Raw genomic sequence first — 20,190 nt, 5'->3', positions numbered from 1 at the left:
ACAATTAAAAAAAATATGGGCTTTTACGTTCCAGAACCACTTTCTAATTATGAGGCACGCCGTAGTGGGGTACTCCGGAAATTTAGACCATCTGGGGCTATTTAACGTGCACCTAAATCTAAGTACACGGGTGTTTTCGCATTTCGCCCCCAATGAAATGCGGCCGCCGTGGCCGGGATTCGATCCCGCGACCTCGGGCTGAGCAACCCAACACCATAGCTACTGAGTGTATGAACAGCTGTAAGGCCATGTTATAGTACAGTGCTGTGACACTAGAAATTACGTTCGATCATATGTGCTTATCCAGGAACGCGTTCAACGACAACAACAACAACAACAACAACAGCAACAACAAAACACGATCCACGTCCGCCATTGTACTTTCACGACGTAGTGCTAAAACTCCGCTCTGATTGGTTGACTTATTCGGCGAGGGAGTAGCTTCAGGCTAGGCCAGGCAGCCGTATTCGGCGAGGCCAGGCAGCCGCAGCGGCGGTCCCGAAACCCGGCGAGTTCCGCAAAGAAAAGCTTGGCTCTTTAAATTAGCAGGAATCCATGACGTGAATTGAAACCGGGACCGAAACTGCCGAAACGTGGCAATCATAGATAGTATCGCAATGCGACCGCTGGAGCTTGCACACTCGCGTCTCCATCTATAATACTAACGACTGCCTGACAACTGCTCAGGCTTCGACCGCGTCATTTTCTGTTGATTTCTTATTTCTGTAGCCTGATTCTTGCGAACTGTACTCACATTCCCCTCTAACCTTCTTGTCCACAACGTACTCGCCGTTCGGCGGCATATTAAGCGCCTTATTCATTATAACAGCCAGGCAATCAATGAATGCCGTGAAAGTGATTACGTACATTCCCTCTGATGTTGGAGGAGTTAACCACCTAGGACAATCGATGACCAGCAGCTGCGCGTGTACGATGAGTAGCAGTTTACGCATTCTGACAACCATACTTTAAATGTAGCGCGAAGAATCCCTGGATATGAATTCTGAAGAACTTTATCCGTATTGATGTGCGAAATCTTTATTAACACCAACTAAGTTGCTAGCTTGTGTATGCGGGAAGCAGCTTTAGACACTTGGTTCAAAAATAAATTCTGTGTTTTTACGTGTCAAAACCCCAATCTGAATTTGAGGGATGCCCTTGTGCGGTACGCCAGATTGATTTTGAGCACCAGGCGTTACTTAACGTTCCCCTAATGTAGGGTGCACAAGGGTTTTCGCATTTTGCTTCCATCGCAATTCTGCAGCCACGTACGCGATTGACGGCTCCTGCAGCGGGTTGTTCCGTGCTTTATTATCCGGTCTGCGACGCCGAGTGTTTGTGTGGCTCATTAGGAGATCTTTACTCAGTTATCATTTTCATTCAGGTTGCTTGTAATGGTCGCACCAAGATCCCTTGCCCTAACCTTATGTTTAATTTACCCAATATGCAAACAAAAAGTATCAACGGCTTCTTATGGTTGTAAACGTTGGTGCAAAGTAATTTCTTAGGTTTTATTAGTTTCTCACGTTTATTGCATCAGCAAAAAATCTTTCGCAGAAAAGCACTTCAGGAAACGTGTTCAATCACGCATTTCACACGACAAAAAGTTCAACAATTGTCCGCGAGCAGTCTCACATAAACTGAGGGGAGTAAATGGTCGCAAAAGACATGGTGTTAGGTTCACTTCTGCAGCTTTATTTTTGATGATGTTTTACACGTTCTAACCTTAAAGTGACAGGCTTGATGTCTTGAGAAGACAGAGTAGTTGCTTTGTGGCGAAGCTCTCAGTTAATAGCTCGAGTCTCTGGAAAAGCACTTCACAAGAATGCGAAAACAGCGCCATTCTCTTGAGCACTTCAGCAATTGGAATCTGCGCGCGGCGGATGAGTGCGTAAATGATGTTATGCTAAACATATTTGCTCCACACATAAGCCACATGCTTAAGGGAAACTTAGTGCCCTTCCCGTTTTTGAGGAAGGATGGCTAGCGAAGCTGTGTATATGGGCCTATGAATGGCTAAATGCACCTCTGCCGCGGGTCGGCCCGGCATTTCACTATTTTCGGGATCGGCCCACGTATGGGGAGTTTTGTGTCTACGGACCCTATCTTGGGTGAACTAGCCCTTAACAGCTTCGCTGTAAAATGGGTTGTCGAGCAAAAATAAAAAGCATGAGGCATTCCACTCTGTCAAGGTAGGTAAATAGAACAGGCCCCCCATGGAGTTGCGCAGCTGGGTAGCACATGAGGAAGAGGTGACATAGAATTTCGAACAAAGGTTAGAACACTTTTATTGTCTTGATCGGTGGTAAGTGTGACGAAATGTACGCACTCACATTTATTTTTATACATTCGCGTTCATTGGTGTTATGCATTCGTTAATACATTCGTGTTCTCACTTCGTGATATATTGAGGCAAAGAATTTGGGACCAAAATCACCGCGCCGACTGGCAGCCATCGCAGAGGGAGGGGCAGAATGGGAACGTTGGCATGAGCGCTATCGGAGCACGCGGTGGAAGAAGAGGACGATGAACGCGCGAGCAGTTGCTCGAGCCATTGCTGATGATAACCGTTTTCACTGAACGTTAGCCATAAACAGCTACATTGTAAAAGTACAGTGCCTCGTGTGGGGCACAGTTGTTCCACCCGAGAGCTAATTCCATGCATGGTAAGAGAGAGAGAGAGAGAGAGAAAATGATAAATGAAAGGTAGGGAGGTTAACCAGGACTGCGCCCGGTTGGCTACCCTACACTGGGGAAAGGGAAAAGGGGACGGAAAGATTAAATGCACGGTAAAGTACCGCAACAGAGCGTAGTGGTGCCCATGGCATCCAATCTGAAACCTCGGGTGAGGCGCGTTGCTCCGCCTCGATTTCATGTGCACAATGCGTGTTCCGTGCATTCGCCGGTTGTCACTGAGATGTTCCACCTCACGTGGCTGAGCTGAAAATCTTGAAGACTCAGCCTGCCGCTACCGACGCAACTTCAGTGATGCGCTAACTAAGTAGCTAGCAGATGGGGAAGCAACGAAGACACGATTGGAAAAAATATGAGGTGAAAAATTGCTAAAACTTCGCGCAGATCTTTGGAATCTTTTCTTGGTTGTTTATATTGTGTGACAAAGACGAGGAGTGCCAGCAGCAGCCTAGTTTGGATACAGCACTCTGCCCGCATCTACTGCTCTACTATACGTCGGCAATAAACCTCTTCATATTTGGTGGTCGTGCCGGGTACACGGCCAGCGCTCCTATGACCCTCGTAAGGCGTACGCCGATTGGACTGAGTCTCTACCAGCGTCCTGTGAGCCTACCTTTGTCACCTTTTGCATGGACGGCGTTAAAAGGCTCCCCATGGAATAGTTGGCCAGTTATTTGCAAACTTCACGTGCACGGGGTCCTTAACGTGCCTTTTGAAAAGGTCACATCAGCATAAGCATCATCATCTGCGGTGCGCCGCTTTCTTCTCCGCGCGTGCTCAAGGATGAAAGCACGAATGCGCACTCAGACGTGCTTCTTCTACAAAGAGAAGCACGATGTCCCGAGTTTCTCGCTATGCTGATTTTCCTGGACGTCAGTCAGTGAACAAAGATAGCGGGGAACGCTCGAAACTTTTCCTCTTTTCCTCCGCTGTGAATTAATGTTTTTTCGGTACAAATACCTAGACACTCTCCCAGCCAATTTATTTTCTTCCATATTCCTCACTCGTTCTCTATAATCCCTTTTACTGTTAGCTTCCCTCCCTTCAGTACTTCTCCAGTCCATATCACCCTGCACAGCTTCATCTGTAGTCTTCCCGTGAGCACCCAATGCGAGGCGTCCCACTGGCCTTTGGTTGCCATTCAGTCCTGATTGTACCCCTCATTTGAAGTAAACAGCCGGATTGACAAAAGTAAGTCCTGGAACCATTACACCTTTCCACATACCCGGAAGGACCGCGTAGGTATTGTATCCACATCGCGCTCTATGTTTCATTATGCCTGCATTTCTCTTCCCCTTTACTGTTATTGTTTTTTTCCTTTGTTTCCATATATCTATTGCGTTTGTTTATCCATATACTAAGGTATATATATTATTTTACCCGAGGCATTTCCTGGCCCTGCATTGCCACTGTCTGTTCACTGTTTTCATTGAATACCATGACACCTGATTTACACTAAACTTCAAACCTGAAGTCTTGCTTTCCTGTCCACAGATCCCCACTTTCTTGCAAATCACTTCGCTTTTTAGCTAGCAACACAATGTCATACGTTTAAAAGAAACCTAGAAGCTGCTGCTCTACTATTGTACCCGCCTTGTTGCATGAGAGAATAAACACATTATTACTTCCTTCTAGCACCCTCTCTATCCTCACCATGTACAACATAAGCAGCAGTGGAGATAGAGAGCACACCTACCTGAGTCCTTTGTTGATATCAACGTGCTCCTCGCTCCTCATCCCTTCCCATTCAACGCAAACGGTATTTTCTAGGTAAATCTCTCTCAAAAGCGGTAGACACTCGTCGCCTAAGCCTTCCCCTTCCAGATAATCCCACAATGTGTTGCAGTCTACATTGTCATACGCTCCTGTAATGCCCAAAAAGGCCACACATAATGGTCGCTTTCTACCCTTGAAATTTTAATACACTGAGTAAGAACAAATAAGTTATTATCCAAACACCTACCTATTCTGAAATCATTCTGAAGTTCTCCCAAAATGTAATTGTTCTCTGCGAATACCTGCAGCTTTAATTTAATTACATGCATTGCTAAACTGTAAGTTACCTATGTAATGGTCAACGGTCTATACGAGTGAATTCTAGCTTTGTCCTTCTTACCTTTATAAATTAAATTCATTCTTCTTTGTCGCCAACTCTCTGGTATTTGTCTGCCTTTCAGATTTCTTCCACTACTTTCACCAGCGCTTCCTTACTTCTTGGTCCTAGTTTATTAACCAGCCAAGGAGAACCTCACCTAGGCTTCTGGCTGTGTGCTTAGGAATTTTCGCTTTCTTCCAATTTATATTTTTCATCAGCAGTTCGTTTTCAATCTCGTTCTCTTTCGTGCTCTTTTTTTTTCTTCAAATACAACCTCTTCATTGATTTGGAAAGATTCGACTGTTATTTTTGGGATGCAATTTAATGCCGCGTGCCCTTCCAGTTTGTTTCCAACATCGTCTAAGATATGTTGTTGTATTGTTGTTGACTTCCTGTGTAATACTTTTGTGTGGTTCCGAAATATTCTAGGTGTGGACTTCTTTTTCTCACGTATTTATGACAAACCAACGTTCCCTTTCACCTTTTATCGTTGCTTGCACCAGTATTTGAACCAGAGATTTTTCTCCCAGATATATTTCCCATTTACTGACTACTTCATCCTCCGGCAACTGCGCCTTCTTTGCCTGCCTGTGCTGGCGGAATGCTTTCTGTCATTCAGCCATCGCTTCTTGTATATCTCTGTTCCACCAGCTTTTCGGTTTCTTTTCTCCTTTCCAAAGAACATGTTGTTTCTCTTTCCGTATTTCCGTCGTTATCACACTTAGAAGTTCACTATGTTACCACTCTTTACTTGGCCATTTGCCAAGTTGTTCCTCGTCTCTTGTGACATGTGTTATTTGTTCAGCGTTCAAATTGGGACTGGCCATTTTGCACTCGTTGCTCTTTATCGCAACCACATATCTCATATTCAAAATGATGTGTTTATGGTCACTACCTGTGCTGCTATAGCCTTCCACGTCAATGACAATTTCTCTCAACTTATCATGAATTCCTTCTGTCATCAGGCAGTAATCAATAGTCGATTGCCGGTTTCCCACTTCCCACGTGGTCTGCCCTTGAAACTTAGGCCCTGTTTTCACGATGACAAGGTTATGTTACTCACAAAGATCTACCATTGGCTTCCCGTTGTTGTCCGTATAGCCAATTAAATCTTGTATGTGGGTATTCACGTCACCTAATAGGATAATTTCGGCATCATTCCCGAAACCTATAATAAAACCACTTAAGAATTCCACTAGCTCTTGATTCTTCTCTGTATTTCCGATCCGAAAATACGTTACGCGCAGCCAAGTTTTCTTTCCACTCAATGTACCTGATAATCAAAGGTGTTCTTGACATTTTGAATCTACTGTTTTCTATTTCGCTTCCTAATGCATGAGCATTCCGACTAGCGCTCCCTTTGTTTCTGACTTAGTTCTGTTGCGCCCTTCCCAAACCTAATTCTCAATCACTGGCGGCTCTTCCGAGAGGAGCGTCCGCCGCTGGGCCTAACGTCGACTTCGGCCTTGGCCGGGGGAGTGGTAGGCCCAGCCCGAGCCTCGGTGAAGCCGCCAGCGGAACATCGAACCATCGGTGATTACGCAAGTGAGCATTAACCTAAGATGATTACCGCTATGCGTGTAGAGGTGGATGGAATCCAAATTTCGACGGACCAGTGCACAAGATCGCAAGGCTGGAAAACTGCCGGTGAGAGAGTCAGGCACAAAGGCACGGGCAAGATAGGCCTAAATCCCGTACTTCAAACGAGCCAAGATGGCGCCAAGGCCACGGCTGATGTCAACAGCCGGAGCAACAACCTCGGCGGTGGCGCCACTGGCAGCGATACACGTCACTCAAGGGCGAAACGTATAAACAAGGGCAAATGGTTGAAGGGCGCGCGCATGCCAGACTTGCCGCGCGGCGACATAAAGATCGTGTTCCGACCGCGAGGCGGGCTCCACGTGAGCGACGTGACTCGCATTGAACTAAGTCGTGCAATTGCCGCGGCGGCACAGATCCCCGCCAATGAAGCAAGTGAAGACGTCGTGTGCCCCAACCTACAGCAAAATATCGTAGTGGTGAGCACCTCCAAGAGAGAGCACGCCGACCGATACGCTGCAGTAGGAAGGCTCGACATACGCGGCACGGCGCATGAAATAAGTACCTACGAAGCGGCCCCCACGGCACGGTGAAGGGCGTCATAAGGGGCATGCCGCTCGAGGATACGGCCAAGGAAATTCAGGACAATGTTGTGCACAAGCATAACCCAACGGCCCTACAGGCAAAGCGAATCGGTAAAACCCAATCAGTCGTCATTGCTTTCGAAGGGCACAAAGTACCCAATTACGTGAGATACCGTAACCTGCTCACGGCGTGCACGTTGCACAGAAAACAAATTGACGTATGCTATGCGTGCGGAAGAGTGGGCCACAGAATGGACGTGTGCCCGGATCCTTCGAGCAGGCTCTGCCGAGGGTGCGGAATTTCCAACCCCGCCGAAGACCACAGATGTGTCCCGAAGTGCGGCCTGTGCGGAGGCAAACACCTGACCGCGGACAAGGCCTGCAAAGCCCGCTTCAAGACGCCCTACGTCGTCCGCCGGCGACGCTGGGAACGGCGCCGAGCAGAGGAAGAAGACGCCGGGAGAAGAAACCGAGACAAGAGATGTCCTGCAGGCTGACCCCGCCGTAGCGCCTCCAAACAACGGGGCCGGTCACACACGCCAGGCCGCAGCAGCAACAACAGTGGCGGCGGAAACGGCTGCCGGAGTCGTTCCCGCTCGAAGACACCATCCGGGGGCGGCAACGGCAGCGGCAACCGCCGCTCGCGCTCCCGGACCAGTTCGAGATCCGGGGCCAGTTCAAGGTCCCGGAGCGAGTCAACCGGACGCCGAGGGATCGCCGAGAAAAAGGTGGGCTGGACCAACAGGTCTCCCGTCGCTCAAACCAACACCAAATTCCCACCGCTCACCCCCTCCCACCCCCTTAACTCACAAGCGAATCCGCAAATGGACAGTAGCGGAGTGATAGAACTTAAGAGGATCATAGAGCGCCAAAACGCTCAGATCCAGGAGCAGAACGCCCAAATACGGGCGCTTATGAATAAGATTGAAACGCTGGCGAATAACGGCAGCTCGGCAATTGCAAGTCCCCAAAACAACAGTACGGCGGCACACAACGCCGCAGGCTTGCGCATATTGCCGCGGAGGGACCCCCCCCTCGCCCCGCCTATGGCGGACGCCGGGAGAGGCTGCGGTTACGCAACGTGCATCAAGTAGTCAAGAGGCGATGGACGCCGAAATGTGCCGCGCGAACGGAGAGGAAGCGGCGACCGCAGAGACCGCGACCACGGCAACGACACAGATCCCACGAGAAGGAGAGCTGACGACCATTTTGGCCGCAATTTCCCAAATTAATGAAACGCTAGGCAAAATGGACGCCCGACTCGAGGCTGTCGAGAGTCAGCCTCACACGCGATCGGTAAAGCACAAGCGCCTAGCGCCAAATGTAGCCTCAACTTCGCTGAGGAACCGCTTCGCGTCCCTGAAAAAGGAGCGGTCCAAAAAAATCAAAGGCGCGATCGCGAGAAGGCGCAATCGACTCGAGACGCCCGGAAAGGGTGATGCAGAAGCCAAGTAAGAAGCACAAGAAGAAAACCGGGGGGAATACCACCGTAATTTACCAATGGAACTGCCGCGGGATTCGCAACAAAGAAGCGGAACTGCTATTACACATGGACGGACAAGAAAACAAGCCCGATGTAATTGCTCTACAAGAAACAAACGGGAAACCAAGACTCCCGGGGTACGTCACTTACACGGACCCCACGGAGAACGGGACGGCGGTGCTCGTCCGCAGCAACGTGGCGGCTACTCAACATGTCACGGCGCAGGGTGGGTGCGAGCACACGCTGGTCGAAATTCATGCGAGAGAAATTGGCAGCTCGGGCAATTCATTTGTAATGAGCGCGTACTGCCGGCCGTCAAAACGGCAGTACGAATTTGACCACATCGTGAGCCAGGCGAAAGGGTTGGCGGGGACCAGGCTGCTCCTGATCCTCGGCGACTTTAACGCCCCTCACACAACGTGGGGCTATAAGTTTCAGTCCAAGAGAGGAAAAGCATTGGCCAAAGCAATGGAGGATCACGAGATGGCCCTCCTGAGCGAGCCGGACGTAACCACCAGAAGAGGCAACAGTGCCGCGAGGGACACCACGCCAGACCTGTCGTGGTTATCAGGCACGCTAGACGTCTCCTGGAGAAGCGAAGAAGTGGACCTGGGGTCTGACCACAGCGTGATCGGCATAACGATCAGAGGCTCCCGATATCGGGCTGTGCTGGGGACAGCGCGGATCACGGATTGGGACATGATGAGAAAGTTTACCCAAGAACAAGAAGAGGCATCCGAGGAAGACCCGGGACAAGCTGAAACACAAAGGACCTACACCGAATGGGCGAGAGGCCAGAAGAACGCCCTCGATAAATTTACCCAAGAAATCGCAACGACGTCGCAGACACCGTACGTGGACGCCAGACTGACCCACATGTGGGCGGCCCGACACTCGCTGACGCGGCGGTGGAAACGTCAGAGACACAACAGAAAGCTGGCCAAGCGCATAGCAGTCTTGAACAAACAGATCGCCGAGTACGCGGCCAAACTATGTAAGGAAAATTGGCTGAAAACCTGCGACGGCCTACAGGGCAAGCGCTCGACGTGGAAGACGTGGTGCCTCTTGAGGCATCTGATCGACCCGCTGAGTAGCAAAAGTGCGACCAATCGCAACCTCACCAAAGTATTGAACACGTACAAGGGAGACGGCCGCAGGCTCCTGGAAGACCTGAAGGCCAAGTACCTAAAGACAGAGAAGGCCCAGTACCCGGTGCCAGAGAGGTGCGAAGGACCCGACAACGAAGAATTGGACCGGCCGTTTACCATGAGGGAACTGTGGACAGCGATAGATGACAGTAACAAGAGAAGTGCACCTGGCAGGGGCGCCATAACTTACAAATTACTCGGTAACATGAGCGGTACAGCTGCGCGCGGCCTCCTAGAGCACATTAACGAAGCCTGGGAGAGCTTGCAGTTGCCGAAGGAATGGAAGGACGCCGAGGTTCGCTTCATTCCAAAGCCCGGCAAGGCCCTCACGATAGACAACCTGCGGCCCATCTCCCTCACATCTTGCGTGGGGAAGGTGATGGAGCGCATGGTCCTTCGCCGGCTGCAGAAGCACCTCGAAGAAACGGATCAGATGCCAGAGACGATGTACGGCTTCAGGCAACATCTCAGCACCCAAGACGTGATGATCCAACTCCACGAACTGATCGTCAAGCCGCCAACGAGGCACGCGCCACGCGGGATACTCACCCTCGACCTGAAGGGAGCGTTTGACAACGTGTCCCACGCGAGCGTGTTGCAGAATCTAAACAAAACCCGGTGTGGCCGAAAGACATTCGGCTACATAAAAATTTATCTGTCAAACCGAACGGCGACCATCAGGATAGGGGAGGAGAAGTCGGACCCTGTCAAGCTCGGCGATAGGGGCACCCCTCAGGAATCGGTCTTGTCGCCCCTGCTCTTCAATCTGGCGCTGCTGCCCCTGCCCGATCTACTCAAGCAAATCGAAGAAGACGTGGACCACGCGTTCTACGCCGACGATATTACGGTGTGGATGGCCCGAGCCGGATCCGATGCCTGGATGGAGGAAGTCTTGCAGCGGGCGGCAACGACCGTGCACGAGTACGCAAAGTCGTGCGGACTGAGCTGCGCTCCCCAGAAATCAGAGCTGCTCATGATCCAACCAGGAAAATCCAAGAAGGAGCTGCCGCCGAACGTGATTATCACGATCGCCGGAACGACCATCAAGCCAACACAGCAGATTAGGATTCTCGGCCTACTACTTCAGAGCGACGGAAAGGCACAGGCCGCCATCGCAAAGATCAAGACTACAACCGAACAGATACTTGGCATGATTCGGAGGGTATCCAACAGAAACCGAGGCCTTAAATAGGACGATGCCATGCGCCTGGTACGCGCGTTCGTCGTGTCGCGGGTTACCTACTCCGCCCCGTATCTCCAGCTGACGAAGGCGAATAGGGACACCCTAAACACTATGCTTCGTAAGGCAACGAAACAAGCACTGGGCATGCCCATATACTCGTCCACGCAAAAACTGCTAGATATGGGCGCCCACAACACAATGGAGGAGCTCATCGAAGCCCACCTCTCTAATCAGAGAATCCGGCTCAGTCACACGGAACACGGACGAGCCGTCCTACGCAAGATAGGATGGCAGATCGAGCCAGTACCCATCAAGACGGCCCTTCCGGAAGACTGGAAAACGATCATTCAGACAAAACCCCTTCCCCGGTACATCACGCCGGGCAAGGACGACGAGAGGCGCACCGCGCGAGCCAAAGCCCTAGCCCGGAAGCTGGAAGAGAACCCCAGGGTCCTCTACGCGGACGCCTCGCTCCGAAAACACAGTGACCGTGCAGCGGTGGTGATTACATCAAAAGGCAGGCTGATCGTCAGCGCGTCCCTGAAGACAACAGACCCCACAGTTGCCGAAGAAGCGGCCGTGGCCCTCGCACTCGCACAGCCGAGCGTGGACACCATAGTCACCGACTCTAAGACAGCCTACAGAAGCCTCCGCAGGGGGGTAATCACCTCCGCGACCCGAGCCATTCTAGCCAAGCACAAGCCTCCGGGAAGAGCCATAGAGCTCTTGTGGATCCCGGCTCACTCGCAGGTAGCAGGCAACACCATCGCCGACTACCATGCCCGAGAAATGTCAATCCGGGCCGAGCACGAGCCGGAAGAGCTACCGCACCCGGTTACCAGCTTTCGGGACACTACCCGGATGTACCGAGAGGAAAGGTGCAGAATGCCAGAACCGCACCTCAAGCTCACCAGGCAACAACAGACAATCCTGCGTCGAGCGCAGGCGGGATCGCTTGCGCATCCCGTATTGATGAACCACATGTACCCTGCGAAATACGATGGATGGATGGATACAACTTTCTTGTACGTCCGGCAAGGTTTAACGCGACCCGGGCTCAGGTCTCCCACGGAGGAACGTCAAGGCCCTGCCTCAACGCCGCCTCACGGGCTTGCTGGACTGCCCACATCTGGATTCCGAGGTCTGAGCTGCGCAGAGCAGCGGCCCACCTCGACGACAGGGTCTCCGGAGTAACTGCCATCCCTCCTATAACTACATTGCACTCCCACAGCATGTGTTTGAGTGTTGTCTGGAGTTGTCGCCAGGCGACGGCCTGCCTCCTGTTCAATTTGGGACTCGGTGGTGGGTATATCCTTCTGGCGTTCAAATATGCACTGGTGATGTCGTTGTATCTGGTGAGCCTGTCCCGTTCTGCTCGAGAAGCGTTCGCTATCGTGCGAGAGGCGTTGCCCTGTTCGGCGCGGCGGGTCATGTCTCGCGCCGTCCGGTGCGCCGTCTCGTTTAGGTTGGGGAACGCGTCGCCTTCCGTGGTGACGTGCGCGGGGAACCATATGATCCTCGAGCTCGCGGTTTTGGATCTGCCTGCTTTGGCCAGAATGGACAGGGCTTCCTTGGAAATTCGACCTTTGGCATGATTCTTTACTGCTGTTTGCGAGTCACTTAGTACGACTTCGCATTCCTGTTCTGTGAGGGCCAGCGCAATCGCTACTTCCTCCGCTATTTCCGAGTGTTTGGTGTATACACTGCATGTGGTTCTGATTTTTGACTCTGCGTCTATGACTACGGCGGCGTATGTTTGGCCGTTCGCATATTCGGCTGCGTCGACAAAGCAAGATGATGATGATGAAGCAACTTCTACTGGGCCCGAAATAAATCGGTGGTGCACGCAGGCACAAGATGGGGTGGTTCCCTAGTTACGGGACCCATATGTTTCCAGCAGCTCCTGGCCCCTGTCCGTCAGTGCGAGCTGAATCGGTAAGGCGGGGCTGGATAACAAGGTCTCCCATCGCTCAAGGGGTTGGAGATTGGGAGTATTGGTGGGAAGGAGAGGAGGGGGGGGGGGTCTTGAGTTCTGTGCACTCTGCCAAGAAGTGAGGCAGGGTGCCCTTTTCTCTTCTGCAAAAAGGACAGAGCATAATACGATATGCTGAGATAATGGTAACCTTCTGTTAATGACCTCAGAATGTCTGCCAAACGCACCCTAGCCCATTCTTATTCTTCTGATAATTTCAGCCTCATGATATGGATCCGCGGTCATTACCTGACCAAAGTAGACGTATTCTCTTACCACTTCCAGTGCCTCGCTACGTATCGTAAACTGCTGTTCTCTTCCGAGACCGAAACATTACTCTAGTTTTCTGCAGATTAATTTTTAGACCCACCCTTCTGCTTTGGGTCTCCAGGTCAGTGAGCATGCATTGCAATTAGTCCCCTGAGTTACTAAGCAAGGCAGTATTATCAGCGAATCGCAAGTTACTAAGGTATTCTCCATTGACTCTTATCCCCAAGTCTTCCCAATGCAAGTCTCTGCGCACTTCCTGTAAACACGCTGTGAATAACATTCGAGAGATCGTATCTCCCTGCCTGAGGCCTTTCGTTATGGGGATTTTGTTGCTTTCTTTATAGAGGACTATGGTGGCTCTGGAGCTGCTGTAGATATCTTTAAGTATTTTTACATACGGCCCGTCTACACCTTGATTCTATAATGCATGCATGACTGCTGAGGTTTCGACTGAATCAAACGCTTTCTCGTAATCAACGAAAGCTATATATAAGGGCAGGTTATATTACGTATATTTATCTATCACGTGATTGATAGTGTGAATATGGTCTATTGTTGAGTAGCTTTTACGAAATCCTGCCTGGTCCTTTGATTTACAGTAGGCAAAGGTGTTCGTGATGCTATTTGCGATTACCTTAGTAAACACTTTGTAGGAAACGGGCAATAAGCTGATCGGTCAGTAATTTTTCGTGTCTTTGGTGTCCCCTGTCTTATGGATTAAGATTATTTTGGCGTTTTTCCAAGATTCCGGTACGCTTGAGGTCATGAGGCGTTGCGTTACAGGGTGGGCAGCTTTTCTAGAACAATCTGCCAACCATGCTTCAACAAATCGGCTGTTATCTGATCCTCCCCAGCTGCCTTCCTCATTTGCATAACTCCCAAGGCTTCCTTTATTTCTTCCGGCGTTACTTTTGGGATTTCGAATTCCTCTACCCTATTCCCTCTTCCATTATCGTCGTGGGTGCCACTGGTACTGTATAAGTCTCTATACAACTCCTCAGCCACTTGAAATATCTTATGCACATTAGTAATGACATTGCCGGCTTTGTCTCTTAACGCACACATCTGATTCCTATTACATGTTTCTTCTTCACCGCTTTTAGGCTTCCTGCGTTCCTGAGAGCATGTTCAATTTTATCCATATTATACTTCCTTATGTCGGCTATCTTACGCTTGTTGATTAACTTGCAGAGTTCTGCTAGTTCTATGGAAGTGTAGGGTTAGATGATCTCATAAACTGGCGTTTCTTAATAAGATCTTTCGTTTCCTGCGATAGCTTACCGGTATCCTGTTTAACGAAGTTACCAATGACTTCTATTGGTAACTTCTTCTAGGTCCTCTTCCTGAGTTAAAGCCGAATACCTGTTCTGTAGCTTGATCTCGAATTCCTCTATTTCTTCTCTTACCGGTAACTCGTTGATCGGCTTCTTATGTACCAGTTTATTCCATTCCCTTCTCAAGTCTAGGCTAATTCCAGATCTTACCATACTATGGTCACTGCAGCGCAACTTGCCGAGCACTTCCACATCTTGACGCAATAGTTCAGCGGAAGCCCGCAAGCTGGAGAGAAGTATTTAATGAAGGAAAAAATTACTTCTCTCCACCTTGCGGGTTTCTGCACTAGTCAACTAGTCACTTTTAGTCAACTATTAGTAGTCAACTGAAGTATTAGTAGTCTCGACTAATACTAATAGCTATTAGTCTCTAATAACTCAACATCCCACCGGCTGCACGTTTTGAAGCATGTGGCGCGAAAGGGCGCTCTAACCGTCCTGCAAAACCAAGTGTACACGAAACACATCCGCGCAGACGAAATACGAGAGGCAAAAAAAAGGAAAAAAAGAAAACCACCCAATTACTATTTAAAGTGAAAAAAAAAACCGGCAAATAAAAAAAAACAGAAGAAAGCTCAAAGCATGCACAAAAACTGACGATTTCGTCGCCGATACGGAACCCCGGAAAGCACTTCCATTCGCCACAGCATGGGCAGCTGTCGAGGCGCAGCTGTTATCACAATCTCAGTATGCGGCTGCATACCTAACCAGTTCGCGGTGCTAAATTTTGGATTAGTTTTGTTTTAAAGCGAAGCGATAGGTGTTATTTCAACTGCTTTCTCAGGCCGTCACATAGCAATTTACAAAGCTTTCCGTGGTTACAGGTACGACCATAGCGTGAGCCTTTGTTTATCAATACGACTAATTAAAGTTAAGTTATACGGTTTAACGTGCCAAAACCACTTTCTGATTATGAGGCACGCTGTAGTGAGGGACTCCGAAAATTTCGACCGCCTGTGGTTCTCTAACATGCACTTAAATCTAAGTACATGTGTGTTTTAGCATTTCGCGCCCCTATAAATGCGGCCCCCACGGCTGCGATTTGATCCCGCGATCTCGTGCCCAGCAGCTCAACACCATAGCCACTGAGCAACCACGGAGGGTAAAAATTTCGACTAATCACCAACACTGACTTCTTACAGGTAGAAGTGAATTGGTAGTATTTGTTACCTTTTAACATGTTTGTGACATTACAGATCGTATACAGTTTGCACTATAATTTCGCACGTCATATGCATTTGCTTTCACGGCCTTCAAAAGTGACCTGGGTGAAACTATAACATTCGGAAAGATTCTGATGGAAACATTTGCAATACATAACCTGTAGCTGGAGTAAGTGAATTTGTTTCGTAGCAGCATCAGCAGCTGGTGGAAGAGACGAAGGCCTTTCACGTGGTGCAGCAGCAGCTGGCAGCGGAGATGCGGCGCTTGCAGGAGGCCACTAGACCCATTGCAAGTTGTGGTAGATTCTTTTATTTACATTGGCAATATCAAAAACGTGCGCAGCTTGCACTTAGTTGTGCAAGGCTAGAGTCAACAGAGGAGCTTGTGATCCCGTAGATTTTACGGGGCTTGCCTAAGTTGTTTATAGGCATTGCTAAGCTGTCGGTGGGCTTGGCTAAGTCGTTTCTAAGTTTTGCGAGGTTACACTAGGTTTTGCTAAGTTGTTGTCTGGGTGGGCTTGACGCTAGACGTTTTCGAGCAGTCGTAGGCCAGGGTCGCTTTCTCGGCCACGTCGAGCGTTGAGGCGGTGACTTTTGTGTTTTCTGGACTGAAACTCGGGATCCTCAACTCAGCGTCGCCTCTTCTCAGCCGCAGATTCGGCGTGGTGCTCAGCGCCGAAGCTGCGTTTCTCGTTCTCGTTTGGCAGTACGGCGCTCTTCCTGGTAAGCTGCTAATTCTTCGGGAGACCGGACTTTCTTCGGTCTGCCCATGGCAGCAGCACGTACGCACGGAGTACAGGAGGCGAGAGATGAGTCACCACGCCGGCTGTTCCGGGCTTTTACTCGCTGTGACGTCATGACTCCGCCCTACGTGCGCGGGTTGCGACAAGGTTACGTGGCTCGGGGCTCTCGCAGCTGTTTGTTTGGCAACGTGAGGCAGCGCACAGCTGGGCTGAGTTTTCTGGTAACGCTCCACAGCGGAACTAGAAGCTCAAACAGCTCCGCTGGCAATAAATAATTTTCAACAACGCTACTTGCACTAGAAATGAATATTTACAACTATCGAACCTTCAATTTTACAATTATCTAAAATGTACACTCTTCGAAGGAAGGCTAATATGTTTGACATGCCAGGCGTTCGTTTTCAACATGACTTGTTCATTCGACAAGGTAGTTCGGTGTCTGTGAGGCAAACTTGTGCAGGGCCTACAAGTTGCGTGAGAACCGTACAAGTGGTGGAGCGAAAAGTGTTGTGCATTGCGGTAGTCCAAACAGGAAGCGAGGAGACGAAAACCGATGTCCACCGAAGCGCGGTGAAGATGGCGGTGTCAGTGTTGGTGACGGCATTAGCGAGATGCACCAAGATGACAGAAGCGACAGCAACTGCAGCAGCAAATTAATCGGCAAACTCCAGTCGCCAAGAGAGCTAGCTACGACATTCTGCTGTTGTGCAAGAGGTGTTCTGTCCACAGCTACAAAAGAAAGGCTTTTATGTAGTGTCACCGTGGAATGATGCAATCATCTCTAGTAGCAACGGCTCATTGGGAAAGGCTATGTGAAAACACTGATGCTATTTTAGCATATTTTATTTTAAAAAACCTGTAAGCTATTCACTAATTGCAAACACTTCAGGGTGGTTCGTTTCTCTATTAGGCTTACAAACAGCATAAATAAGCATGTGCCCGGCAGTGTCAGAAACATGTTTACTGCTGCTGTCGGCCCCGCCACCTTCGCACCATTCGAAAGTAGTGCTGGTGCTGCTGCAGAGTCGTGCCGAATGATCTCAGAATATTGTCCCTGGCAATGCAGCCTTCCAGATACATTATTCGCGTTGCCTTCACTCGGGGGAACTTCCTGTGGGAGGGGATCGCCGTTGTCATCATCACTACTGTTGTTTACAGTCATCATCGAAATCAGCGAACACGCTGTCTCCTTAGTGAAGGCGAAGTTTGTGTAACAACGCACACCCTGCAACAACGTTGGCTGGACGGTGCGGTTCATAGGGTAGGGCGCAGTACTGGTTAATGTAGTTGTAGCGGCTCTAAATCCAAGGCACCCGTCCACTACGGACTGCATGTCAGTGTGTGCAGTGTTGTACCTGGCTTCTGCAATGCGCGTGAAAGGATGGCCCGGGATCCGAGTCGGTAGTCATGGTTCCAGGGGTAGCCGCTGTCACCTGCATGATAAGAAAAAAAAGGTATTAGGCTATCTGCACCTGGTTGAGTGAGTGAAGCATGGGTCATGTAACATACGCCTCCTACGGAAAGCCTTGTTACGTTTCGCCTACAACGCGCGGTAATGCCGGCGCGGATGCAACGGACGCCGGGGCTTTGTTCAAAGCGGCGGACATTTTGGCCCGTTCGACGCCGCCGCAACGCCTACCCGCCAAGCGTGTCCAGGCGTGTTTCAGTGCCACGTGTCTTCGTATGTGCGTGTGTGTGTGTGTGCCCACGCTTGTCAAAGCGCGGTAGCCGGGGAGCGGAGCTCCCCAAGTGAGGAGCCAGCAGGTCTGTCCGTCGGCGGGTTGGCGATGCGTCACTACACTCGGTTCAGCATGTCTCTCGGCTCGACCGTGCGCGCCGTCGTGAGCTCATGCTCCGCCGTCGCGTGGGCTCATCCCGTGACCTTCCTTCTGGCCCGCGACGCCGAGAGTATAAGAGCAGCTGCCCCCGGACGCCAGGAGAGAGGCTCCGATTTCTTCTGTTGAGTTACGTGCTCTCCCGTCTCTCCACTTCGGTCGACCTGACCGGCCGCTCTTTTGCTATGTTAGAATAAACAAGTTGTTCTGTTACCAGTCTTCTCATGCTTTGCCGGGACCTTCGGATGCTTCCAGTGCCCCAGGCCGCCAGGCCAACGCTACCCTTGGGGCTTGCGACCCATTGGCAATAACGGGCGTCAGCACCGAGACCCCAACAACTGGTGGCAGCGGTGGGATCGCGACAACGGAGGCCAGCAGCGAAGAGATGCGGTTGAATGTATGCTGAGCAGCACAACGACCATCCGGGAGCAGTGCAACGAGCCCTGTGTGATGACTGGTTGCCTGCAGCGGAACGACTGCGCTGAAGTCTTGGCTGCGAGGTTTGGTGAGTGCGGGACTTTCTTCTTCTGAGTTTTGCCAGGCTTTTGTTAGTGTCAGAAACAGAGCTGGTAATTGTGGTTGTCGTTGCTGCCGGGTTAGTTTGCGGCAAGACAATAGTAGGCAGTAGAGAAAGCAGCATTCAGAGCAGCCATGGATTTGAAGTCGTTGCGCAAACCGAAATTGCTGGAGCTTGCAAGAGAGTTGGGTCTGGATGTCTCAGACAAACTCAGAAAACCAGAACTGCTAAGGGCTATTCTTGAGTTAGAAGCTGAGGATGACGAGCTGTCGGAATGCCTTGAGACCATTGAGGAGAGGGAGACGGCAAAAAGACAGGAGCGCGAACTTAAAGAGCAAAAAGAGAAACAGGAGCGCGAACTTAAAGAACAGAAAGAGAAAGATGAGCGTGAACGAAAAGAACAGAAAGAAAAAGAAGAGCGCGAACACGCTTTGGAAATGAAGCGTCTCGAGTTAGAGATGGAACGCGCTCGTAATGGAAGTCAGGCACACGGTGCAGGAGAACGAGTATTGTTCAAAATGACTGACCTGATGCGGCCGTTTAAGCTTGGAGAGGACATTGGTTTGTTCCTGGTTAACTTTGAGCGAACGTGCGAGAAGCAGGGGTTCTCTCGGGAAACGTGGCCACAGCGCTTGCTCACTTTGCTACCCGGCGAGGCGGCCGACGTAGTCGCTCGCTTGGAGAGAGAGGAGGCAGAGGATTTCGACAAAGTGAAATCGAGTCTGCTAAAAAAGTACAGGCTGTCAGCGGAGGCGTTCCGTCGGAAGTTTCGGGAAAATGAGAAAGGCAACAGTGAGTCATATACAGAGTTTGCGTACAGGCTTATGTCAAATATGCAGGAGTGGCTCAAAGAAGAGAAAGCGTTTGGTGACCACGAGAAAGTTCTGCAGTGTTTCGGGCTAGAACAGTTTTATAGTCGGTTACCTGAGAACGTGCGGTACTGGGTCTTGGATAGGCCAGACGTTAGTACGGTGGCTCGAGCCGCTGAGCTAGCCGAGGAGTTTGTGACGCGTCGGGCTCGCGGAGCTAAGGACGGTCAAAAGGGTGAATTTGGCTCCAAGTTTGAGAGGCCGAAGTTCACGCCCATGAGAAAGCGGTTCGAGACGAGGCGAGCGCGCGTGTGTTATACGTGCCAGAAGCCGGGTCACTTTTCGGCGCAGTGTCCGACCGAACGTGAGGAGACGGCGGCAGCCGAAGCCGAACGCAGAAAGCGGTTCGAGATGAGGCAAGTGCGCGTGTGTTATACGTGTCAGAAGCCGGGTCACTTTTCGGCGCAGTGTCCAGAAACAAAACCAAAAGTCGTGTTTTTGTCATTATGCAGCACTGACGAGAACATCAAGCTTCTCGAGCCTTACATGCGAGACCTCCTCGTGAACGGGAAAGAGTGCCGAGTGCTTCGCGATACCGCAGCTACGATGGATGTAGTTCACCCCTCTTACGTAGAACCCGATATGTTCACGGGCGAGTGCGCATGGATCAAGCAAGCAGTGGAAGCTCATAGCGTGTGTCTGCCGGTAGCAAAAGTGCTTATTGAAGGACCTTTCGGAGCACTTGAGACGGAGGCCGCAGTGTCATCTATGCTGCCCCCCCAGTACCCGTACCTATTTTCGAACAGGTCCGATCACCTCCT

Source organism: Dermacentor andersoni, chromosome 8, assembly GCF_023375885.2.
Source record: "Dermacentor andersoni chromosome 8, qqDerAnde1_hic_scaffold, whole genome shotgun sequence".
In the NCBI taxonomy this organism is placed as follows: domain Eukaryota; kingdom Metazoa; phylum Arthropoda; class Arachnida; order Ixodida; family Ixodidae; genus Dermacentor; species Dermacentor andersoni.
The sequence above is the reverse complement of the archived record's forward strand: the minus strand, read 5'-3'. Positions refer to the sequence as shown.